This window comes from Stegodyphus dumicola, chromosome 2, assembly GCF_044657685.1.
Source record: "Stegodyphus dumicola isolate Sdum_Otavi_A_Nest chromosome 2, ASM4465768v1".
Lineage (NCBI taxonomy): Eukaryota > Metazoa > Arthropoda > Arachnida > Araneae > Eresidae > Stegodyphus > Stegodyphus dumicola.
Window position 1 is genome coordinate 211,719,744 of NC_140769.1, and position 27,557 is coordinate 211,747,300.

The following is a 27,557-nucleotide window of genomic DNA, read 5'->3' on the forward strand; positions in this document are numbered from 1 at the left end:
TATTAATATAACTGAAAGTGAGCTCCTAAATGTGATGGATATAGATAATATCAAGAACTTTACGCATATAGTGAATGAAACACACCCAATTTTGTACTGCTATATTTACTTGTCAAAATCTATTTCAAACGATTTGTTGTAAGCACAGCATTAAAAAGTCTGATATGTAGACCACGACTTCCCTTGCGCGGAATATTAAATTATACGCACATTTTTTTTCTGCATTTCATTGAAACTTATTTCCTCTCTCATTAGAGATAGTTTTCTCTTTCAATTAATTCAATTCTCACTTTGCGACAAGACAAAAATACATAAAACCTCAAAATAGCTTTATTAAAAATTGCAAAATATAGAGACTTGAAACACCAAATACAATTAAAACAATTAAAAAAAAACAATTTTTACAATTAAAATTATTGTTTCTACGCAAAAACAAGTAGTTATGCCAGCGACAAGAAGGCAGATTTTTCGGTGCACAAAACTTTTACTTTGGGTCCCACTTGGCAAAAAGACACTGAAAGTGCAGAAACTGAATTCACTATTTCGCTAAGTTTCAAATGCAAACAAATATGGCAGCTATAGTAAAAAAAAATTAGGCTTAGCCGCACTTAAAAAACTTTTAAATAGCTAATAATTCTACAACTATTGCATGCAGATTAACTAAAGGCATAAGAACTTTAACTGGGAGATAAGAACAACATAATTCAATCATTTTTAAAGCAAAACATGCACAATTTACCAATATATAAAAATTATTTTTAAAAAAAACTGAGCTCACGCAGCTGAGTTACAAAGTGGGTATATTTGCTTATTTATACACTTTTGGTGCAGCCGAATCCAACCAAAAAGGTAGGTGCACAACTACATGTTATATCATATACAAAATTTCAACGTTTTGAGTCTACTCGTTTTTGATTTATGCGAGCTACATACTTACATACGTACATCTAGACATCACAAAAAAATCTGTCCTGAATCCATTTTAAATCCTTTTTGCAAACCGTTTTGGGAAAAAGAGTCCTTTATTCTGTTCTTACCTACAGATGTCATGCAAAAACATTGTTCATTGTATCTGATAGCAGTTAATATATGTGTATTTTCATTGAAATATGATACCCGAAAATTTTCATGGCTGCGACACTTCTTACAAAAGTACAACTTACTTCGTTTGATTTACTTACAACTTACTTCGTTCACTGTCTGTCTCATTATTTACAACTTACTTCGTACAAGGAAGTAAAAAAGTGAGTTCTCAAATATCAGTAAATAATTAATTTTATTCCTTTTGTTCTTTCATATTATAATAGTTTATCATTTATCAGTACAAAAACTGAGGTAATTAAAAAATTAACTTTTTAGATATTTTTAGTATTTTTTCATTAACGTTATAAGGTATTTTCTCCCTCCTTTCTGCATGCCTTCGTGGTGTAACCGTAGCACACTCGGCGCGTATTCGAGAGGTGCAGGTTCAAGTTCCGGCGACTCCTTTGCACATTTTTCACAGCTCCTTTAAAATAACCTAATGACTCTACAGTGGCGCTCGAACTAAAATGTTGTGAACGATGATTCTTCACAACCAGGATTTAACGATCGGGTTTCCTAATTTCCATTTGCCCTTTAAAAGGGATAATGTATTTTCTCTCTCCTTCCAGTATGCCTTTGTGGTGTGACGGTTAGCACACTAGGCGCGTATTCGAGAGGTTCAGGTTCGAGTCCTGGCAAAAGGCATTGCTCATTTTCAAAAATACCTCTCGGCGTATTATAAAAAAATGACCTAATAGATTCTAAAACGTAATTAATGAAAATCATTTCAACCCAAAATAGGATTTGCGTTAGTGAATTTTAGTTAAGAATAGTGGCTCCCCACTATTCTGAATATTATTGGAATAATTTAAAGATTAAATCCGATAGTATCTTAAGATGGTTTTGCAATCAGAAAACAAACTCATATTGATTCATCCTTATTTTCTTTACAAATGCCGAATATCTGTTTGCAAGTCTAATCTGTTTTCAAATCAAATGCCGAATATCTGTTTTCTATTTGAACTTGATCAAATAGTGTGTTAGTGTTTAATTCAAAAGATAATATTATGCATTGATTAACATTTCCTCTAACTTCTTTTTAACTAAGGTTGCCTATGAGCAACCCCTTTAATTCTGACTCGCAGCTTTTATTTTTAGGTCAGGATATGAATGTAATGTTAAGGCCAGGATATGAACGTCGGAAGGTTAAGGATATGAACCTTTAAATAATAGGATTTCTTTTGAAGCACAGCGGCATGACAATGATCAATAATCTTAGCATCACTAAGAATAATTTTCTGGGTTCTCATACTGAAATTTTCCCAGAGTATTAAAAGTTGTAAATGAAAACGTAAGCATATTATAAAGGAAAATGTAGCCGAAAAATGCTGTGACTGCTATTTAACTCTAAAGAGGGGTTATCAAAGAGAAAATGAGAATTAATATTGATTAAAATTGCATTTTAGGTAATTATTACTGATTATAATAGACTGCAATGTTTGAATATGAATTCTTTGAATATTTTTTTAAAAAATTATGATTGCGAAAATAGAAAAATAGTTTCTTGGATTGATTCCTTTCTCACAGAAGCCAGATGAATTCTGTTTTACTTAATGAAAACTAAAATTTATTTGCATATTAATCTGTCCTCTATGAGCACTTTATTTCAGTGATCTCTATTAATCTGCCATTTGTTTTTCTTAATTTAAATGCTTCAAGAATAATTAGAAAAGGACCTAATTCTCTTCTTGCCTTTAAATTCTTCATTTGTAAAACTGCATTTTCAGCTATAATCATGTGAAATAATTCTCTAAATATAATTCAGTGCAGAAAAAATAAGATATATAAACAGCTTGCAAATGGGATCACCACTTAGATTCTGTTTTAGAAATATGATGAAGCTTACGAAAAATCTAGGAAGCGAAGTAATTCCGTACAATATTTTATAATTTTTTATCAATGATCAACCTGTAAATATAATTTATCGACATGCAAATATAATTTAATAATTTAATGTGTACGTATATGTTACCGTGAAACACCGAAATTGGAGGATATCGACTTTCACCGGAGAATGACAACATTTACCACATACATCGGTGAAAGATCGAATATTGCATTACATTCTTGTACATTCGGACCCTCACCGGTGTTATGTCGACAATCACAGATATGCTCTGGTGTAGGTCGAAAAGAGAGTTCATAAGAAGTCATAATAGTTTAAGTTGTTGCAATAAATAAGATTTGAGTCACATAATTTAGTAAGCTTTTTATTACTATTATTTTATTTTCTCATTTAGAACGCACTGTATAATTAAGTAAGTTTTTAACTTCTATTATTTTCCTTTCTCATTTTCAATGTACTGTGTGTTTTAAGTTCTTATTTTAAGTCTCAAGTGCTTTTTTTCGTGACTGAATTACGGAGAAGAAATATATTCTTATATGTTCAACATTCACCGGTGAAAGTCGACATTCTCCAGATTTCGGTATTTCACCATAACATATGTTCTACATGTAAATATTATAATATATATATGCATGTATATGTGAGGAGAAGGTTCATTAGCGTCTGAGTGGTAAAGCCGCTAAACAGTGATAGTTCGGTCCGGAGTTCGCATTCCAGTGAACGGAATGGCTGTATGGGCGTTTACGCTCCCCGGGGAAAGCGATTAGAAATACGATTTGTATGCGATTGAAATGCGATATTAATGTGCAAAATTGATATAATTTTGAATATTTGTTTCACCTGTTCATTCGTGCTTTCCCAGTGCTCGGGTACCTTGGCAAGGTCGGGGGGCTCCCTCTCCAAGGAGGGTCGAAAGCCTGAGCAAAAGTGCCAACTACTTACTGACTTGGTGTGAACCCCAGGGTACCAGGTCGGTCTACAGACCCAGTGCATCTTATTTAGTTAAGCGTTGAATAACTCTACCTACATCAAAATGAGTTCTAAAGACATTCTCAAAGAAGGACAGGCATATATTGCCACCTTAGAGACAATATTGACAAATTCTGGCATATTCTGGCATAAACAAGGCAGTAGCCGCTGATATTCGACATCAATTTCAATTGATGTTCAACCTTCTAACTGAACAGTGTGTCGAGATGGCACACATGGAAGGACAAATTCATCAAACGCCAAACATTAAAGACTCTTATGCGGACGTACTTAAACGTCCAGCTCGTGACCGATCCAAAACATGGAGAAAACCAGATAAACAACATGTCACTATTTTATACCCCACAAATGAAGGGGATAAACCAGACAACATCAGAAAGAAGCTCTTAAAAACTATTGATCCCACAAAGCTCCACATTGGAGTGAAAAGACTTAAAAATGAGGCAAAAGGTGGTCTCTTAATAGAGACCAATAAAGCGGAAGACATAGAGACGCTAGAAAATGAAATAAATACTGTACCAGAACTTAAAAAGGACCTACAAATTGTTCGTCCTACACGTAGGCTTCCTAAAATTATAATATATGATATTCCAAGGGACTTGACTAAGGAAGAACTTAAGGAAGCCATTTTAGCCCAAAACGAAGGCATCGATGGTGATGGCCTACAGGTTAAATTTCCTATCAAGCATAAGAACAGAAATCATTGGGTTTGTGAAACCTCACCGGAGGTTTTCAAACACTTACTAAGTTACGCAAACTGTGCGTTAATTGGGAACGTTTCAATTTAAGAGAATACATCAGACCAACGCAGTGTTTTAAATGCTGCCAATACCGACATATTTCTAAACAATGCCAAACAGAAGAGGCATGTGGACATTGTGGAGAAGTGGGACATTCCCACAAAAATTGTGACAATAACTACCAAAGATGTATTCATTGTGCAGAAAGAAATGCGAATAGTGATAAGCACCTTGACGAGCAGCACTCAAGTTTCTCAAAAGACTGTCCTAGCAGACAGCTAGAAATTGAAGATCTTCGAAGAAAAATCAATTATGGCTAGAGAACTTATTCAAAATATAAAAGCGTTGCAAATTAATTTAGCGAGATCACATGTCGCAACAGCACAACTAAAGACTTGTATCTTTGAATACGACTTGATTTTTATTCAAGAACCATACTGTATCAATGACAAGCCGTCTGGCTTTCCGACTCAAACATTTTTTCTCCAAATGACCACCCCAAAACAGCCACAGTGGTGGTTAACCCACGACTTACGGTTCTGAATACTTACGCTTCTTCTACTTTAAATGTTATTACATTAAAGATTGAACATAGGACAATAACCATTTTTAACTGTTATACTCAACCTATAACGGACTTAACAGATTTAACTACTCTGTTAAACTTAGCTGAACGTTACTTTGACGATCAACATGATCTTCTTCTCCTTGGCGACTTAAACGCGAAAAGTGTGCTCTGGGGCTCCCCCTTCAAGGATCCCAGAAAACGCACACTTAGAGAATTCTTAACAATGCATAGACTGGCTGTTGAAAACGATCCGGATGGTCCCCCTACCTACAACTGCACAAGGGGAAAGAGCTGGATTGATATTACAGCTTCCAGATCAATCTCTTCCACGTCTTTCATTCATAATTGGAAAGTTATGGACTGTATCACTTTAAGTGATCATTGTTATATCTCTTTTGAAATTACGTATCAACATTCTAGCTCAACTCAAAGAGTCAAATATAAACTTACACAAATGGATTGGCTCTTACTGAAGGCAAAAATTGGTCACTTTTTTGGTTCAATGGAATCTTACTTGCCTAAAGATACAGTTGATCTTAATCAACTTATAATTAAGTGGACTCAGAAAATACAGGAATACTGTGACTTGGCAACCCACGCCAAGGGAAAATATGTTAAAACTCAACACAAAGGTGTCCCTTGGTGGACCCCGGAACTCTCAATATTACGAAAAAGAATCCTCGCTTTGAGAAAGCGTTATCACAAATGTATTCATGATGACGAACTAAGGGCACACTATAAGCAAGTCTATGAAAAAGACCTTGCTCTCTATAAAAGAAAGCTTATGCAAGCCAAAAGAACAACCTGGAAAAGATATCTGGAGCGTCTAAGTCCTAGTTCACCCTTCGGGGTACACTATGACATTGCTAAGGGGACTATGCAATCCCCTCTACAATTAAAAGCGTTACTCAAACCAGATAAAACCAAGACTTCCACAATAGAAGAAACTATACGTTTCCTAATGGATTACCACTTTCCTAAAGATATAATCAGCGAAGACACGGAGTTTCATACGACAATTCGTAACAACTTAAGGAATCCATATAATTCAATAAATGATGTTCCGTTTACGATTCCAGAAGTGGAAAATGCTATCAAATCCCTCAATCCAGGCAAAGCACCTGGAATGGACAATATATCTAAAGAAATTATAGCTGAAGTTTTCTATGCTAACCCACAATTACAAGTAGCGTTACTTAATGAACTCTTCCGTCGAGGAATATTTCCTAACTGCTGGAAGACAGCGAAATTAGTATTATTCTCAAAAGAAGGAAAAAATGGTGAGCTTCCTGATGCTTACCGCCCTATTTGCTTGCTTAACGCATGGAGTAAAGTCTATGATAAATTAATCACTAACAGATTGACTTATTTCTTAGTATCGAATTCCAAATTAAGTGAACAACAATATGGCTTCACGGCGGGAAAATGCTCAGCAGATGCCATCAAGGACAACATAGTCTCACAAATAGAAGCAAACCGACGTAATAATAATTACACCAACGTTATCTCTTTGGATATCAAGAGTGCATTCAACAATATTTGGTGGCCGTTCCTACTACAGGAACTCCGCAATCTGGGATGTCCTCTAAATATTTATAAAGTTATTGAAAGTTTATTGGATAATAGACATATAATCTATGAAATAAATAATGTTCAATACTCCATAAAACAAGAAAAAGGATGTGTACAAGGATCCAACTCTGGACCACTATTCTGGAATATAGTAATGAATATAGCTTTAAAACTCGAATTTGAAGATGGAATCCACATCCAAGCTTATGCGGACGACGTTTCACTCCTAGTAACAGGATCTATGCATATGCAAATTCAAACCAAGGCAAAGTTGGCGCTTCAAAAACTATCAGAATGGGCACTCAAGTGCAAACTTCAATTCTCTCCCGAAAAGTCAAAGTCTATGTTTATAGCAATCAAAAAGCGTGGTGCAGCCTATTCAGCACCGACAATAAAGATGAACGATCATACCATTAAGCAACAAAAATCCATTCAATATCTTGGAATAGTCATAGATGAATGCCTTACCTGGCTACCTCATCTAGATTATATTAAATCTAAAGTTTGTAAAATAATGAACAATCTTCTTAGATTACTTGGGATGCCCAAACCAGTTCTGAAAGAACTTTATAAACGTGCAATAGAGCGTACCATAGTAAACACATGTCCTGCCTGGTGGTACCCACCTACGGTAAAAATGCGAAACAAAACAAACTCTATACAACGCATAGCACTTCTTGCAATGACCAAAAGCTATAAGACTGCCCCTACTGCAGCTCTTCAAGTGATTGCTGGAATTATGCCGCTTGATCTTAAATTGGACATGGAAAGCATCATCCAACGTACCAAACGAGGATGGACTGACTTTAAATATGAGGACTTAGAACTTTCACGGGATCAGATTGAATTCCCAGTACCTAAATGGCATTCTCATCCAGCTCATATTCAAGTCTTCGGATGGGACAACAAGCCTCCAATCAATAAAGGTTTAGAAATTTATACGGACAGTTCAAAAAGTGAAGACGGCACTGGAGCTGGCTTCTGTTCCTTCATGAATGGAGTTTGTCACGATCAATTTATGTTTAAACTGGATAAGACTAGTACAGTATATCAAGCTGAAACTTTAGCATTAAAGTCGGCATTACTATGGTTAAAATCACACCCCAGTCCTGCGCATATATATTCGGATAGCCAGGCTGTTTTAAAGTCTATCCATAAATACAATATCTATAATCAGAACATTATCGCCATAAAGAAATTACTGGCTTTTACAAAAGCAAAGCTTCATTGGATAAGAGGACACCAAGGCACTGCCGGCAATGAAAAAGCCGACGAGCTAGCCAAACAAGGGATTTACTCGAACACGTACCTAGACTGCAAGATCCCTATGAGTAATAGCATCAGAACGACAAACGTTCACACTTCTACCGAATGTTTCGGAGAAACGGCATTTCAGTGATTTTTTTTAAATCAAGTTATCACTAATCACGGAGCCTTTCCGATTTATATTAACAGATTCAAACTAAAGGAATCTACATGCAAGTGTCAATGTGGTAGTGAATCCGCAGATGCACTTCATATGATTATAGACTGTTCCAGTGTATCAACAAAACGTAGAGAAATTTTCAAACAAAATATAACTTTAGAAACTCTAAAACAACTAATTAAGAACGACAAGGGACGATCTTTGTTATCAAGTTTTATGGAATACATATACCATAATGAATCAGATCTGTACTTATAAATTGATTGTATTATATAATATTATTGTACTTATATTGGAATACTCATATCACAATGAATTAGATCTGTACTTGTAAATTCAATCGTATCATGTAATATCTTTGTACTTTTATTTGCCATGTTATTAATCATTTAATTATTGTAATACTTAATATTGATTCTTTACTTTGTTCTTCCTATCATTCTATGTTGCATTGTATAACTCAATTTATGTTCAAAAAATAATTTGTTTTGTAAATATAAAAACATGCTATGTAATGTATTTTTTCAATAAAGACGTTGGCGAGGCCAACACATCTCCTAGTCAGAAGACCTCAAAATTCTAACTAGGTCTTTCAAAAATTCTAATTGGCATTATTTGATCTTTGAGCTCTTGCTCCAAAATTGAAAATTTCCTTAGCCTATTGGCTCTGGTGATACTTCTGCTTAAGAAGTGCGGACCAGACAATCCATTTTCATGTTGTATGGGCGTTTACGTGGTTTTCCCCATGTATAACGCATATACGATCCAGTTTTGCTTAGAAAGTCCTCTACAGAGGCATCCTTACCCTTAGGCAGATAGCCGTCGAGTGCTTTGCTATATTTAAATAAACCACAACAAACCATATAAGTAATTTAAAAATCGCTTTATTTTATATATGCTTATAAAATGTATATATATATGTGTGTGTATGCGTAATTAAAAATTTTCTAATTGCTTCAGAACCTAACATTTATATTGATATTATATACATATACATACATTAATGAACATTGTATATTTAAGATTTTTTTCTTTCATATTTTATACCTGGTAGAGACATTAGGTATTTTTTTCCGGAATCAGGCAAAATGAAAATTAACAGAGCCTTCGCCGGGAATCGAACCACGGACCTCTGACAATACCGGCTCAGCGTGCAGAACCACTACACCATGAAGGGATGCTAGGAAGGCACGAGAAATACCTTACATACTCCCCTTTTGAAAGGGCGACTGAGGTTTTTAGGGGACCCAATCGCCAAATCCTGGGCGCAGAGAATCCTCATGAAACACCCTTTTAGTTCGGGCGCCACTTTAGAGACATTAGGTATTTTTTTCTGGAAGCATGCAAGATGAAAAATTAACAACGCCTTTGCTGGGAATCGAACCACGGACCTCTGACAATACCGGCTCAGCATGCAGAACCACTATACCACGAAGGGATGCTAGGAAGGCGGGAGAAATACCTTATAACCTTGTTCTTTATTTTGTTGCATTTATTTATGCCTATATACATACATATAAAAAAAAACATAATAATAGGCTAAAAATTAAAAGCAAAATTTTTAAACCCGTCCTGCACTATAGATATGTGTGTATTGGACGGCAGAATTTAGGGAAGTTGAAATTTTTGGAATTTGGGAAAGCACCGAGTGTCAAAATTAAGGGATGAGAAGTATTTATGATTTAGGGAAAGCACTGGGATCCAAAGTTTAGGCATGGTTAAAATTTAGAACTTACAAAAGCGCTTTGCAGCAGAATTTAGGACCTGTAGAGGCGATACCAGGCGGTTTCAAGCGCCAGCCCTAGATAAAGCCTTAAGTATATATGTGGGAGTTTATTTATTCAGGACTCATATTAGTTTGAAGCATGTGCAAGAAATAAACGTAGGTATAGTAAAAAACTAAACTATTACAATTCAGGCTTAATTCAGAACGCTATAGGAGCAAGACAAAATTTAGCGAAACCACTTGGGTTTCGTTGCCAATCTTGTGATACATAGCCAATAACGTATAACACACGCTATTAAGTTAGGCTAAAATTATCATTACTGATTCTAAGGCATTTTAAATTAATGTAGCAGACTGCGCTGCTCCCTGACCTTCTAATTTGACCCAGTTTATTAATTTTCGCAGACTGTTATTATTACAGAAATTTTATAAAAACTAAGCTTGAACTTTCGATTATGTCGAAAAGAGTTTCCAATTCTGGAGTTACAAAAGGGATCTACAAAGCGAAACCATGTTTAGAAGTCCATTAAACAAAATGTGGAATTGCTGCAAAAAATGCATACAGGCATATTCGTCTTAAAATTATGTGAGGAGTATGGCATTGGAAAGTCCACTGTATATGACACAAGAAAAAAGAAAAAGGAACTTTTTGAATTTTTTGTGGGAGCATCTTAAACAACTTGCATTGAACGAAATGTTTAATAAAGTAAACAAATATTAAGCTTTCTTTTGTAAATTTTGATACCCTTTAGATCATAATTGTTCTTTATTTCATAAATTACAATTTCATAATTTTAATTGTATAATTTCTGCATGCCATCTTACCAGATTTAAATTGATGATCTATTATTAGGGGGACCAAAAAGTAATGTCGTTTCTACGCATGTCGACAACAACGATAGACAACAACATGCTAAGGGCAGAAGTGGACGCAAATCAATGTCAAACAATCGAGGAACTGTCAAACACTCTTAACCAACCTTGGTCGACCAAAAACATTTAAAGCAGAATGGAAAAATAAGCAAAGCAGGTGTTTGAGTCCCCCATAATCTGTCCGAAGAGAACAAGGCCAACCTATCCATCACACGCAATGTATTGCTTCAACGGCACCATACAGAACCATTTTTTGATCGCTTGATTAGTGGAGACAGAAAAATAAGTCCTATATGATAATCCAAAACTCAAAAGGCAGTTTTAATAGGGGTTACAAAGGGTTTACATCCCGAAAAGGCACTTCTGGGTATTTGGTGGAGTATTCGTGGAATTGTTCATTTTGAATTGCTGAAATCTGGAAAAACTGTTAATGTAGACCTTTATTCTGAACAATTGGATCTAGTGAACCAATCTTTAATTGGAAAATATCCGGCCATTGTCAACGGAAAAGGCGTCATTCTGCAACACGACTGTGCAAGACGAACACTGGAAAAACATAATGAATTGGGGTGGGAGGTACTGCCTCACCCACCATATTCGCCCGATATCGCACCCTCGGATTTCCATTTATTCCAATCCCTACAACATTTTCTTAGTAACAAAAAATTTCAAAATTTTGATGATGTCCAAAATGCCATCTTGAGATATTTTACTCAAAAACCAATTGATTTTTATTGATCTGGGATTGAAATCTGCATACTAGATGGCAAAAGGTTGCTGATAACGAGGGTGATTATATTATTGCTTAAAAATAAAAACTTGTTACAAATTTATTTGTTTGAATTTAATGTAAGAAAGCAACATTACTTTACAGCCCCCCACAGGATTTGGAAATATCCCAAATCCGGAATCAGCTAGTGCGGATTTCGAACTTTGTACTGTATTTATTAATACTATATGAAGAGATACTTTTTTAAATTATAAAAAATATTGCTTAAATTTTTAATGCATTTTATTCTCACTTTTTTGAAGTGTTTGTAAGAGTAAATTTTTAATTTTGCAATGTTATTGTCTGTTATTTTACTTCAATATTTATAATTAAATTTTATATACAACAAAATTTATTTTGTAGATTTCAAAATTGTGCATCATATACATATTTAATACTTCTAAATATGTCAAACAATACATAAAAAGTATTATAAATTAAACATGCTTATCTTCTACTACAGAAATATTTAACAGCAACAAAATTTAATTATAAGATTTTTCTTTTCTTTCATGTTTGCAGCAAATGCAAGAAATAAAAATAATTCTGAAGATGTTTTTTATGTTGAAAGGTATCTAGTGGCATTAACTGCATAAGATACTTTTAAGCAAGTTGTAGCTTATATTTAAAAGAGTCGCTGATATTATCATCCAAGCCTCATATTTTCAAACTACAGTAAATTTTTTTATAAACATGAGGTTTAGAATAATCACTTTCCTAAAAATCAAATAATGACACAAACATCAAGTTCTTAGGAGCCTGAATTAATCAGAATCACAGAAATTCAGTGGTTATGTAGAAATTATCCACAGCAGGACAACTCAGAAAGTTCTGGGGACAAGTAAAACATGCACCAAAAATTTTGGAATCATTTGCCATGATCTTTATTAAATAAATTTAAGATGATTTCTGAAAATAAAAATTCAACTTTTTTTAAAATTAAATACTGGAAAGCACTTTCCTGTTTTCTCACATGTGCTTAAAATTCTAATTTAGAATGCAGTTGTCAAGAACTGAATTTATTGCCTATGAAAAAATATTTCATTTTCAGATTAGATATAAAAGAATTTTTTTACCTCAGTAGTACATAGAGACTTCAAACTGCAAAATGTCCTGCAAAAAAGAAATAAAAATGCATTTCAATAGTCAGTACATAACAGAATATGCTATACAATATTTACATATAAGTTGCTTCAAAGGACTAAACTGGGAAGTAAATTTCTTCTGAAATTTAAGATGAATATGAAGAAGGTATACAATAAATAATTATGAAACTAAATTGAAGACCTTTAACTAAGAATTTAAACATGCTGCTAATTAATGTATACAGAATCATAGCCTTTAGTGCAGTAATAAGGAATAGCAAATGTAATAAACAGTAACTCTTTAATCAACACTAAGAAAACTGCTGAAACTGAACATAAAACACTAAGTTAATAATTTCAGAAACAGTTACAAAAAAATAATTGTTTAAAATCTTTACATATAACAACATAACACTGTTGGGCATAATAACAATTCAGCCTTTTAGGGCATAGTACATGCAGCAGAAAAGGTTTGAGATGGCACACAATTTGCTCTCAGTTCAGTTTTATATCCCTTTGGCCAGTGAAGGCAAACTCATTAGTCAACAGAGTCAATTATCAACAGTTCAGCACTGTATTTATTAATACTTGTATTCTCTTTTCAAGTATCTTCTTCCATTCATTCTCTGCATATGTCCAAACCATCTTATACCTTTCTCAACACTACATCTTTTTTCGCTCCACAACACTCCCTAAAATTAACTCAATATTTCAGTTTTTAAGTCTTAGTTAAACTATATATATATGTCGAATAAAACTTGATATTATACTTAATAACGATACTATTTTATTGATAAAAGAGAATTGCAATATATTGAAAAACTTGAATCGCAATAATGACTAACAAAACACTAATGTAAACAATGGCCTTGCATCTTCTTGAAAAGTTTGCATTTTGTATGTTGTTTTTCATTTTAAGCCTTATTACAAGTTTTCATGAATAAGATGACTTCTCTATTTACTCTTGACAAAAAGTTCATGCTTGAAAATTATTGATCGTATGAATATGTAGACTCGAATAAGAAAAACATCAAACGTTAGTTTTTTAAGCTGATTACATGAGTCGGGAATAATATTATTCCACATGTTTTCCTTCTCCAGATTACTTGTGCTGTGAACTAAGCACACATTTATTTTTCTCCAATGTTTCTACATCAGCACTTAAAATGTTCAAATTTCAAGTTTCATAATTTTTTTTTTTTTTTTTAAATTCAGCAATTGATTTCAGAGTTGCCAATGTGAATATTAAACAGAGAAATGCAATTCCGTTGCACTAGTATTAAGAGGTTTTTTAACAAAGGCTAATGTTGCTTTGCTGATTCAGAATTCCTGAAACCTGCTGAGAAAAACTTCTGTCATAAAACTGTTGTTTTGAAATGGCAAATGTCAATATTAGATCTATTTTCTTGAGAATGTTTCAACAGGCTTGGAAAGTGAACCAAAGTTTCTGTTTCAAAAATCTTGAGCAGAAAGAGATAATTTGCTTTCAAATGAAATAACTTCTTCCAACATCAGAAAAATTGTGTTTCCTCTTCCCTATAGGAGGTTCGAATCCCGCGAACGGGCTGGCTGCATGGGCGTTTTCGTGGTTTTCCCCATGTGTAACGTGTTAAAAATGAGCCAGTTTCCCTTAGAAAGTCCTCCACGAAGGCATCCCTCCTCTTAGGCAGATAGCCCTCGAGGCTTTGCCATAATCACACACACCTCTTCCCTATAGTTTTTTGATTAAGCTGATTTAGATGAGATGTAACGTCTACCATAAAATAAAATTTTTGGATCTACTGATCATTCATTAGTTCTGGATTATAAACACTCATTTCAAGGAGTAATGCTTTAACTTCTGTTAATAAGGATGCAAAACATTTCAAAACATTTCCTCTTGATAACCAACGCACTTTATTATTCAGCAGAAGATCTGAGTACTCGCTCTCCATTTCAACTAAAAATTCTTTAAACTGGCGATGATTAAAAGCTGTAGTAATAATGAGGTTAACAATAATATAATTATGAATTCCATAACTTTGCAAATTTCTTCTGGAAATGTCGAGCACAAAGCGCTTCTTGATGAATGATACAATGGTAAGTAAGATCTTGTCACTGATTTTTCCTTTCAAAATAATAACAAAAACGTTTCTTACCCCGGTCATTCTTTTCGCCCTGTTTGTTGCAACTGAGACAAGTTTATCGAGATTTGGTGATCTACCAGGAGACCAGAAGAAAAAGCAGAGTTGGCAGCTGTGGTTTATAAATATAAAAAACTATTTTTATTCGAATCCTGGTATATACCAACATTTTCTGTACTTTTTTTGGTTTAATTTATAAAGTAAGTTCAAAAGCAATCTAAATAAATATATATATGCATTTTTCAAGTACTGAAAAGGAAGGGCATGATGGGAATGATCTTCTAGCAATGGTGAAAGGGGTGGAATAGGGCAAAATAGGTTGAGAACCACAATGTTAGATCTTTTAAGTATTAGTTAAAAAAAAAATAAGTTTGAAGCTTTACACGGCATTTAATTATTATTAAATGAAATTTGTTTACATCTAATTAGAATTTCGGAACACTTCCGCAAAGAACCCGGCAAATGTAAACATCGCCAACTCTGGCGATAATAGTTCAAACCTGGTAATCCGGCAGATTCAACCTATTCGCTTGTAAGAAGGTTGCAACCATTCCTCTAACGTTCATTTTGTTGAATTATCACCGTCATTGTTCGCATTTGCCAATTTAAATTATTCTTCACTTATTTATTATTATTTTTTTTTGTATTTTCACGTTATTATTTATGAACTTTTAACAAATAGATAGAAATATTTTCATATAATAAAGGAAGTTTTCGGTGACAGATGCTAGTTTGTGGAAGAAAATATGGCGGGAGAGGGGTTAATGATAATTGGTAACATGGCTGTTAACGTAGCGTTAAGCACACAGAATCATGAGGTTTCCAACCGATAAAATATTTTGACTTCATCACCTGCCAAAATATGCATTTTAAATAATTAATTAAGTAATGTTTTTATTATTGGTATGGTCATCTAAAATTATGAGAAAAACAATATTTATGGCTTAAAACTTTAACCAGATAATATATTGTTAATGCTTTTCCAACAATAACATTTGAGAAGATTTCAGGTGTGACACACAAAGAGATGATTAAACTGAAATAAAAAGTATTATTGATTCTCTAAAATGACAGAATAGTTTTATGGATACTCAAAGTCATCAAAATTAGCAAACCACTACTTGTGTAATGAATCCAAATGCAAATGACTCTTCAAAAGTTTTATTAACAATGCTACTGAATAGAATTTCAATACTGAAAATTATTGGCACTGTCAAATATACTATGAAAGACAGGCAGTTGTTTCAACATAAAATGCTTTAAACTGTTTACAAGTAAATTGATAAAAATAACATTGAAAAACTGTTTATGTAAAATGGATGTATTAAAAGTCATGCATTCATTAATTTATTACAGGCACATGGCTCTTATTGAACTAAGACTGTCACTGAATGATTGTTTGGAATCGACATTTCTTGCTGTCTGAAACCTACTTCACCTATGATGTAAATATGCAGTTGTGGTTCTCACTGACATAAAGTTTAGCCACTCCTGATCGATTATATATGTCTACTGTATTTATACCTATTATACTAATTATCAGATACAATTTTGAGAATATCAACAAGCAAAACACTTAAAAATTTAAAAAAGACACTTGTAGTAGAAATATTAATATTCTATATGAATTATGGAAAGTACATGTAATGAATAATACCATGACCAAACACTTAAAAAAAAGAATAGATTAAGTATTTCCTACCTCGATACTTGAGAAAGCAATCCTGTTACACAACACATAGTTAACTTTTGATTACATGATATTACATATTACATATTTAGTCCTACGAGTGGTTAAGAAGGCTGAATAGTGGTAGTTCAATCTCGGCTCAAATCCTGAAAAACGAGCTGGTTGTGCAGGTTATTTTTTTCGTATGTGTTTTGTGAATTTTGTGACATTTTCGTGGTTTTCCATGATCCTATTTACCCTAGAAAATATTCACAAAAGCATGCCTTTTTCAGCTAGCTCTCACATGCTTTGTATATTGAATTAAGTACACACAAACCCTTCTTAATTTTAAAATGATAAAGTTATTAAGTTCACATTACATGCAACGAAGCTTTTTACAAGCCAGGATACTTTCTTTAACAATTACAGTGCTAATTAGTGCTGTACTTCTCAGTTATATGTGAAATAACATCTCAGTGTCACTGCTTGTGACACATTTGTTTCACTTAAGTCTTCTTATGCAGTCATAAGCATGAAATAAACAAAACAATAACATTTGAGAAGATTTCAGGTGTGACACACAAAGAGATGATTAAACTGAAATAAAAAGTATTATTGATTCTCTAAAATGACAGAATAGTTTTATGGATACTCAAAAACTCATGGTTATGCATGAAAAACCTAATCCATACATCCTTGGTGACTGATATTAACATAGTTTTTATGCTGCATTTGTGAACTACGCGGTTAAATTGAGTGAAATTGTGACTAAATTTCAGAAGACTTATAAAATTATGGTGTGAAAATTTAAATGTGAAATTAAAATCAAGGATACATTGGACAGAACAATCAAAAAAGAAATGTTGTCCATAAATATATTAATAATAATTAATGATAAAATGGACATTTAAAATATTCATATAATAAATATATACAATTAGTGTAATTAAAATAAATATATGCATTTAAAAATGATCTAACTTGGACCATATTTGCAATTTTTGTAATGTTATTAAATATGGACTTTAAATAAAATTTTTAGCAGCATACATCATTTGGGTTTGTTTAAATTATGGAAAAGCATGGGAGAGATATCTGCCTAAAAGAAAAGATGCCTTCAAGGAGGTCTTTCTGAAGGACACTGGTTTGAATCCACGTTACATATTGGGAATACCATGAAAACAATCATACAACTTGCCCATTAGCTTGGCTAACTAAACTACCAGAGTTCAGTCACTTTACTGTTTAGCTGCTGATGAGCTGTATATCAGTTGCAAAGCAGTGCACAAAAAATGATATATTCCTTGGTTCTCGTTATGAGTTACACAGGGTTCATAGCCACATTTTAGTTAAAAAAATAAGCACTTTTCAAGCACATTTTAAGAAAAAAAATAAGCACCTGTCTAATGACATTATACACAACTGCATAACCTTAATTAGACTTGTAATTTAAAATATGAGAAATGCAGTATTTATTAAGAGAGAATAAGCATTACCTCAACCATGGAAAATAATTACTTTTTTTTTTCCCTTTAAATTTTAAATAACAGTTCAATTTACAGAACTAGTTTACAATGAGAGGAAAAAAAAAAAAAAAAACTATGCAGAACTAAACTATATTACAAGATTTAATGATGAAATTTCAGTTCAAAATAGAGAAAATAAATAATAATAAGGCATATTTATTGTATTTGCTTGGAACCTAATAATAAATACAATTTATTTTTCCACTCATATTAATATTTAAATAATTTAAATCTAAATTCTGAATATTTTCTAAATTTTCATTGTATATCAGTTTTCTCTTAACAGATATTGCAAGCAAAGTAATTTAAGTAAAAAAGAGGAACATTTCTGAAATCAGAAGACAGAAATTTGCTTCATGCAGTCATCCTTTAACAGTAAAAGCTTAACTAAGCCGCATACTTGGAAACTGGCGAATATTCGGACAGTTGAGCGTAACTTGAAAAAGAGGAGCGGAGGGGGGGGGTTGACTGTAGCCACTTTTTAGATTTTTCCGCTAAATAAATGCTTTTGACATTCTGATATGTGAATCATATAAAAATAAACCAATGGAACTGAAAAATATTCTGCTTAGCAAGCACAGTAAAACTCTTTTAAGTGTTCATAAACAAATCTCAAACAGAACATCAAAATTAATTAATTAATTATCTCTGCGAAATATCGCAAACGTTATTGCACAATACGTGTGCCATAATTCTTCCCTACGTGATATTACGCAATCGGAATCAACAGCTGCTGAAATTGGGAGAATAAAGAACTAAATATGAGTAACTGGGGTGTTTTTCATTCTAATTTTCAACAGACGGCGTTAAATTTCCGCAATAGAATCATTCTTCGCTTGGGTTGGTAGACCACAGAACTTTTAGTCCTATTCAATCCAGATTGGAAAGTGACAAAAAAAAAAAAAAAAAGTCCGTTGCTTGTTTTGCAGCGAACTTGTAACAGTTTCAATATTTGAGATTTTGCGGAGAAAGGGGAGAACCTCCCAATCTTCGCACTATATAATGTATTGGCCAAAAAAAATTAAATTATTTTGACTATTCGATTACTTTCCCTTTATTTAAGCCATTCCGAGTATTATTCCTAAAACGCTGTGTTAAAATACAACCATTTTTGGAAGTTTACTATACTTCAGCAGTTACTGCAACTGTTATTATAAACATTCATACATATACTCATAATATAAGCATAATGATCATAATAAACACAAATATGAACTGACCAAGCGGAACGAGAATGCAAATTATTAAGATCTGGATAGAAATTTAAACGTGTATAGTATTTGGGTGAGAGGAAAAGAATGCCGAATGTACCGAAATTTTCTACTGCTTTCGCAATTCTTTGACCAATATAACGACGGGCACCTGTCTGTACTCTTTGTGCGCACCAAAGGTTATGTTAATGCAGAGAAAGGGGGAAAAGCTATTTCCGGGAGTATGATTCACCACCTGACATTCAATATTAAGAAAAGTTGTTTATTTAGTTTCGGCTTTGGTAGGGGGAAAATAGCGCGTTCATTAAAAAAAAAGCACTAAAAGCAAAAAATAAGCACTAAAAACAAAAAAATAAGGGCTTTAAAGAAAAAGTAAGCACCTATAAGGGCCTTTATATTTTATTTTCAAATATAAGGACTTATAAGCACTTATAAGGACCGCTATGAACCCTGGTTACATGCAAAAAAGCAAGTCTTAATAAAAATCGATATGCCAAATGTAAAGTTAATATGTTGGTTTTTTCGTGCAATACATGAACATATACATAAAATTTAAAAAAATAAGTCAGAGCAGAATATAATTTATTACTAAAAAAACTTTTATGTAATCAGTTGCAATTAAGTTTCTATTTAAATGAGAATATCTATTCATTTCATTTATGCGATCATAATGGATTTTCAATCGTAGTTTTGGAAGTACTTTAAAATTATGCAATGAAGATATTAATCGTAAATTCACAATTTCTTTAGAAACTGCACTGTTAAAAACATAAATATTTTGGAATTTTATAATACTGAAAGATATTCAAAGACAGATCTCAATTTTCCCAAGAAATTGCCAAGAAAAAGGGTCATTATTACAAAGTTTAATATTACATGATTTTTCTACTTCCATTAAGCTTTACATATTGTTTTCTGTGCTAACTTGAATTAAATACAAATTTATTTTCGTGCATCGTGTTTAACCAGTTAATTTTGAATTTTCACTTTCGTATGCTTAATATATTGTTTTCTCTGCTAACGTGAATTTATGTTACTTATTCTTTAATTACTTTGATTATATTCTTTAAATATCATGTTTACGCGGCTTACTTCCATGTGTTTTAATATCTCATAACCAACGCCCATCAACCATAGGTGAACTTGGCGAGTAAAACAGCAACGGCGCCAACGGGTTCTCTGTGGATGAAAATTCAGAATTTCTAAATCAATCAAACACATTCATGAAAACAAGCAATTTCAAAAGTCATTATAATAACAGTAGTCAAGAAAGCATAAAGTTACCAGCAAGAAATCTCTAACAAAGTTAAAGATCATCCATATAATCCAATTGCTATATTAATCAAAATAAATAAGAAATTCAGTACAAAGTCTGAAATCCAGACGTCCATTATCCGAAATGATCTAAAATCCAGACCTCAAAACCACCAACAACATTTTTCTCCTAAGTTTTACGCATGCACATTTGATTCCACCCCCCTCCGAGCATAATAAAACATCTGGAGTGTGCCAATTCTTAATTTCACTTTGACACTAAATGAAATACATTGTTATTGAAGAAACAAAACTTTTAGCATAAATATGTACGATCAGGATCAGTAACTTGGTTTCATTCCTGCGTATCCGCTTTATGGTACACATCTCAAACTGAAACATTCCACATAGATACATCATTGATCTGACGCCAACCTTGGGAATCATTATTTATTATACTTTCCTTTCATCACCGCATGTTTATCAAAACATGACAACTTCAGTAATGACTCATGTAGCGATGCCTAAACAATTTTTGGTACTTTTCCGTTTTGCCGGCGCAAGCGATAAAGTCGCCAATAATGGTACAATCGATGCCAAAAGGAATATTCTTGCTGGTAACCTTTTACGCCTCATTTTCAAAACAAGTCGCAGCTTTTTCTTATCAGATTGATTGGTTTTTTCAATACTGGCATATAATTACATAGAATTTTTATCAGATAGTTCAGTTTTATGTCTAAGGCCATTTTCAGTAGTTAAGTCAATTAGGATGCAATCACAGCTCTTACCCGAAGCCGAAAATATAGAAAAGGTAAAGTCAAGGGTTAAATTCATCAATTCTAATAAGGATACATTAGCGAAGTAAAGCACTGCAGTTTTACATAATTTCTAAGTAAGCTATTCGTACGAATTGAAATATTTCTTGCATTTAAACTTGTGTTCCAAATTAAGATTTAACTTGAAATTAATGTAGATAATTACTGAGAGCATTAGATTTTTGTAGAGTAGTTTACGTGAGATGAGATAGCTTGGGGTCACGTGATATAAACCGGCGAATTAGGATTTTGAACCATGAAAGCATAGTAAATTCTTAAATTAATGTCTTTTTACAAATTTATTGTCTTTATTTATCGGCTTTTTATAAAGTTTTAAGTGATATTAAAATGTTTATGCCTTCAAAAAATGAATTCTTAGAACTAAGATTTTTTTAATATTTTTTATGTGTATACTGTCTGTTGTCGCCAATAAAGTCTGCTTGGCGAGATTTGCGCCGGCGAAACGGAAAAGTACCCAATTTTTCTTGTTAGTAATTGAATAATAAAGGTGTATGGTAACCTTATATGTTGACATTACGCTTGGCGATGATTACAGATTTAAGTTAAATGTGCTAAAAAAATTTTTACGAGGAAACATTTACCAAACATTTCTTTCCATGTGATAAAAATAGATTTTGTTGATGATACTCATAGACTCAAAGATTAAATTTATGGCTATTTGAATTAAGAATAATTGATTTGTTATTCACATAAACCCAGAACCAGCACCAGGGCTCGTATGGCTGCAGAGACTCGGAGAATTTAGGACCCACAGAGACTGCATCAGGCGGTAAGATATCTAGCGCCGGCCTTCAATAAGGCTGAAATATATGTGGGAATTTATTTATTCAGAACTCTAATAAGCCTTAAGCACGTGAAAGAAATAGACATAAGTATGATAAATAACAAAACTAATATAATTCAGGCATAATTGTCTCAGTGCGTGATAGAAGCAAGATAAAATTTAACAGAACAACTTGTCGTTAGTCGCCAAGCTCATGATGCATAGCCAAATATGTACAGTGAAGGATAGCTAAATTTGATGATGATAGCCACTAATTTTAAAGGTTTTCGGATATAGCAAAACAAAGGCGAAATTTTCCAATTAACGGATTTTGTAAAGAAATGTGGACAAGCTGTAATAAATGAGGATGATATAAAAGAAGTTTTCATTGTGATGACAATCCTTCTCAATCATCAATCAATTAATGAATGGCGAAATCTGTAGTATAGTTCTAGATCCAGAAAATACGCTACTGATAGTGAAGAAAGTGACAGAGAAGTTACTGACAACGAGAAAATTTTGATTGACAAATTAATCGGAATTCTCGAAACAGCAGTTACAGGACTTCAACAATGTAACTAAGCAAAGGATTATGCCTGTCTACAGAATTAAAGAGAATGTATTAGCGCAACAAACGGAGCAACTTAAACAACTTGCATTGAGAGAAATGTTTAATAAGGCAAACAAATCAATATTAAGCTTCTTTTTTTTTTTTTTTTTTTTTTTTTTTTGTAAATTTTGATACCCTTTAGGTCATAAATACTTCATTATTTCACGAACTTTATCCATGTACACGTCGATCTATTTTCACTTAAAAAAAAAAAAATCCCCGAATTTCACAAAAATAGCATTGTGCACTCTTTTAACTTTATCCATGTACACGTCGACCTATTTTCACTTAAAAAAAATCCCAGAATTGCACAAACTTGCATTGCACACTCCCTTTACTTTGTCCATGTACACATTGATATATTTACACTTAAAAAGTCAAAGGAGCACCAAATTCTACAATATAGGGGAAAAAAATGCAAAATCTCAATAAAATACATTTTAAACCAAAAAATAAAATAACATAGAAAAGAAAAAACAAGTTATATATTTAAGCACTACCAAAAGCAAATATTCACTTACCATGATTTTCGAGTTCGCTTCGTACACCCCGAGCCACGTAAAAATCAAAATATCAATCATACTCAAATGACTTTTTTCAAACCAGGTACTCTTTCTGATCGAACACTTCACATAGTGACCATCTGAACTTTTCTTCCTACAAACCCATTCAAATCCATCTAAACGATTTTTACGTTCGACTAGACGCATATCCTTCCTACATACAAAACACTTATAATGGCTACTAAGTAAACCTACATTTACACACCAGTCAATTAAAGCTCTTTTCCCCTTTTGCTCCAAATTGTACAGAAACTTCAAATTAATCTTACTACATTCGGCCATTCTACTGTCTAAAGAATCAAACCAACACACACCACAAAAACGCTTACAAAACATCCCATGATTCAAAATTTCCCAGAATCATGCACCTGATTATGTCACAATAAAGTTTCCATAACATTCAACTACTCAGGCTACCATAAATGAAACAACAACTTGGTGATAAATCAAACAACAACTTCACCATAATACAAGGGGTACCTTAAAGTCTACTCTACCCCAATTTTTTTACTTGCTATTTTCAAGTTGGCAATTTTGAGAAACGTGCGGAGCAGTGGGTGATTCTGCACTCTCCCAGTTTGTCGCAAGGGCTCTTATAGGATTTTACCCAAATTTTAATTAACATAATCTAATATTTTAAAGTTGCAATTGCATAACATTATGGGAAGAAACGTATTCATGGAAAGGTTGTTTCACATTACGGAAAGCTTCTATCAATCTACAACTTTTATTTATTTTTAATTAAAACAAATTTTAAGACTATTTAACAGGAAGAAAGAAATAAAATAGAATGGAAATATCCCCATTATAAATAATCAATAAAGATCCTGAATTATTAAAAAAAAGTGTGGAAATTTTTCTCTTCCTAAATATTTAACATTACTGGATAAATAGTAGCATTTAGGCTGATTAGCATATTTCAGCTAAATATCCACTGTATCCTTAATTCTTACTCATCTATTACAATATAAATATACCTAAGTTTGAAAAATAATATTAGGTACTTTTCCGTTTTGCCGGCACAAACGATAAAGTCGCCAATAATGGTACAACTGATGCCAAACGGAATATCTTCGCTGGCAAACTTTTACCCTTCATTTTCAAAACAAGTCGCAGCCATTTCTTATCAGATTGATTGTTTCTTTCAATACTGACATACAATTACATAGAATTTTTACAAGATAGTTAAATTTTTTGCCCTAAGACCATTCGCGGTAATTAATTACGATGCAATCACACCACTCACCTGAACGCAAAGATATAGAAAAGGAAAATCAAGGGTTAAATTCATCAAATCTAATGAGAATGCACTAGCGAAGTAAAGCACTGCGGTTTTACATAATTTCTGAGTAAGCTATTCGTACGAATTAAAATAATTCTTGCATTTGAACTTATATTCCATAAGATTTAACTTGAAATTAATGTAGATAATTACTGAGAGAATTATATTTTTGTAGCGTAGTTTACATGAGATAAGATCACTTGGGGTCACGTGATATGAACCGGCGAATCAGGATGAAAGCAAAGTAAATTCTTAAATTAATGTCTTTTTACAAATTTATTGTCTTTATTTATTGGTTTTTTACAAAATTTTAAACCATACTAAAATGCTTATGCCTTCAAAATAAAAAATTCTTAAAACTAACATTGGTTAAATTTTTTATGTGTATACTGTATGTTGCTGCCAATAAAGTCTGCTTGGCGAGATTTGCGCCGGCGAAATGGAAAAGTACCCAATATTATAATTAAATTGTCTTGGACTAAATATCTCACAAGATTAGTAAAGTTCTGCTTCAAGTAAGAGAAAAGCAGTTATGTAATTAATTGATAATACTGTATTATATTCTACAAGACATCTTTGTGTGTTTTCCAAGAGGTTTCACCTTTCAAATTCTGCCCTGCTTCAGAAAATATGTTATAGTGTCAAAAGCTGTTAAATACATGATTTTAGAAATTTTCAGAAAGATCATTTCAAAAATTTGGTTAATCTTTGGAACATGGTAACAGGTAGTTTGGTGACATTTTGGTAAGGTGATAAAGGTTACTAGCTAGGATTTTAGCAATAATCTGAGAAGTACACAGTTTGAATCACAGATTATTTTGTCTCAGAGAAATGAGAGATCATGAGACATGTCATGTGACATTTTCCGGAAAATTCCAAACAGGATTTTAGCTAATAAGCACTTAGAAACAATTTCGCTGCTAAAGTGCAGAATCGCCCACTTATTTGTTTGGTGCTTTTTACAAGAGTAAGAAGAATTGGATTTTTGTAATTTTTTTTTTTTTTAATTTTTATTTTTTAAGTGAAAATAGGTCAATGTGTACATGGATAAAGTCATTTTTGTGTGCGCAATACCAAAGTGTGCACAATGCCATTTTTGTGCAATTCTGGGATTTTTTTTAAGTTATAATAGGTTGATGTGTACATAGATATCGTGTATATGCAATTCTTAAAAACGCAGCAAGCAGTGGGCGATTCTACACTTCCTCCCAATTTCGCACCTAATCTTCGTCATGATTAAGCACTTTTGTTCCATAAAAGTTCTAGCATAAGCGTAATTCGGCTAGCAGATTGTTGGAAAAAATTTTGAGTAAAAAAAAAAAATAAAATAAAACATGGCTTTACTTCGTGAAAACAAAATGGCATCCAAAAAAAAAAAAACTAGCAGGTTGCTGTAGCAGGGATGGTCGCCAAAGTTTCCCCAAGTTACCATAATCCGAAGATTCACCAAAAATTTTACTAAAAAATTCCCTTTTTCTACTTGCAAACTAATAACAAATTTAAGAGTTTCTAGTTTATTTACAGTGTGAGCTCCATCTAAGGTATTTTGTGCATTATGGCATTTTGTCCCATTTTTAACGAGCATTTTAAGCTAAACATACAGTTCTGAAGAATAATGGTCAACTTAATATAACATGTGACATGACGAAAATATAGTCAGCCTATTTTTGAACTTATACTTAACATCTGGATTTATTGTAAAATGAAGACTAAGAAAACGCATAATTCAAGGAAACTAACATTTTATACTTTTAGTTTCGCACATTTAAATATTCTGGCACTTTTTTAGGAAACTACACATATTCGATTACATTTGGATATCAAACATTTTACTTTAATTGTATATTGAATTCCTACATACAAACAGATCACGAATATAAATATTTTCGCTCTAGCGTAGAACTGAGTGCCCCTTCGCTTCACGACAACTTTTTTAAATTTTGGCGATGAAACCTTACTTCTGGTTACCATGATAGTTTTAACTCTGTTTTAGCTTCCTGATTTTATTTAAATGAAAATAGATTGATGTGTACATGGGCAAATTTAAGGCAGTGCGCAATGCCTAGTTTGTGCAATTCTAGGATTTTTTTTTAAGTGAAAACAGATCAATGTGTTCATGGACACAGAGTCTGTACAATTCTTTGACTTCTTATTTTTGTTTTGTGTAGCGACCATCAAGAAATTGTACCTTCCTGGTGCCGATCTTGGCATCAAAAAAAGAATCGCCAAAAAACAAGGGGCACCCAATTGTAAACTTTTACCAATATTTTGTGTATTTGAAAATATATATATATAAGTGAATACATACACAGCAAGCCTTTTGAAGCGTTCTTCTTCATCACCCGCATCAATATCCATTGAAGTCTCGGAACTTTTAAAAAGAAAAGCACACGGTAAATAACACATTTGTTCATTGGCGCAAACACAACCAGCGAATCAGCTTTACGTTTCAACGTTGCCAAATCGCGCAATTTTCGACAAAACTATGCTGCCAAAATTCATGTGCTTGCGTTTTTGGGAAATTTTCCCTGCTCTTTTTTCTTAAACGCACATATGTTAAAATAACTTTTCTATTAAAATTAATTTATAATAAAAAGATCTTGCCCCCCAGATGGTATAGTGTTTAGGAGCTACTCTAATTTTTCATTATTTAATTTCTTCAAATATAATGCAAGACTCTAACATTTGGTGGCAACAGTTTGAAAAGTAAAACGAACATTTATAATAGTGATTCAACGGGGAGATCAGAGATCATTATTCGTTAAGTAGTGTTCGACCCGAGGGCCTTTACCACTACATGTTTATCAATCCCCTAAGGACCTGTAAAAGTTCGTTAAATTCCATAAACTGGAAAAGTCGTATGCATTTGTAATAAAAGTGCAAAGTCTTCAGTTGCGAAGAAGTTGATCAGGGGTGACGCTGTAGCCTTGGCTACTAATGTTTAAAATTAATTTATGACTAGTAACAGCATGAATTATAAACAAATAGCTAAGTTATTGCATTTTATTTTCCAGCTATCGAAATGCGACGCTACGAGCAACG

General features: G+C 32.8%; 1 long non-coding RNA gene across 1 annotated transcript; it reads right to left on the reverse strand.

Annotated features, from left to right (window-relative positions):
• Nucleotides 1–315: 315 nt before the first annotated feature.
• On the reverse strand, nucleotides 316–27,538 carry LOC146998824 (uncharacterized). The gene is made up of 3 exons (XR_015039739.1): nucleotides 26,824–27,538; nucleotides 12,670–12,706; nucleotides 316–576 (listed from the first exon to the last, which is right to left on the reverse strand). It is a non-coding gene; the product is annotated as an uncharacterized LOC146998824 (long non-coding RNA).
• Between the last annotated feature and the right edge of the window lie 19 nt (nucleotides 27,539–27,557).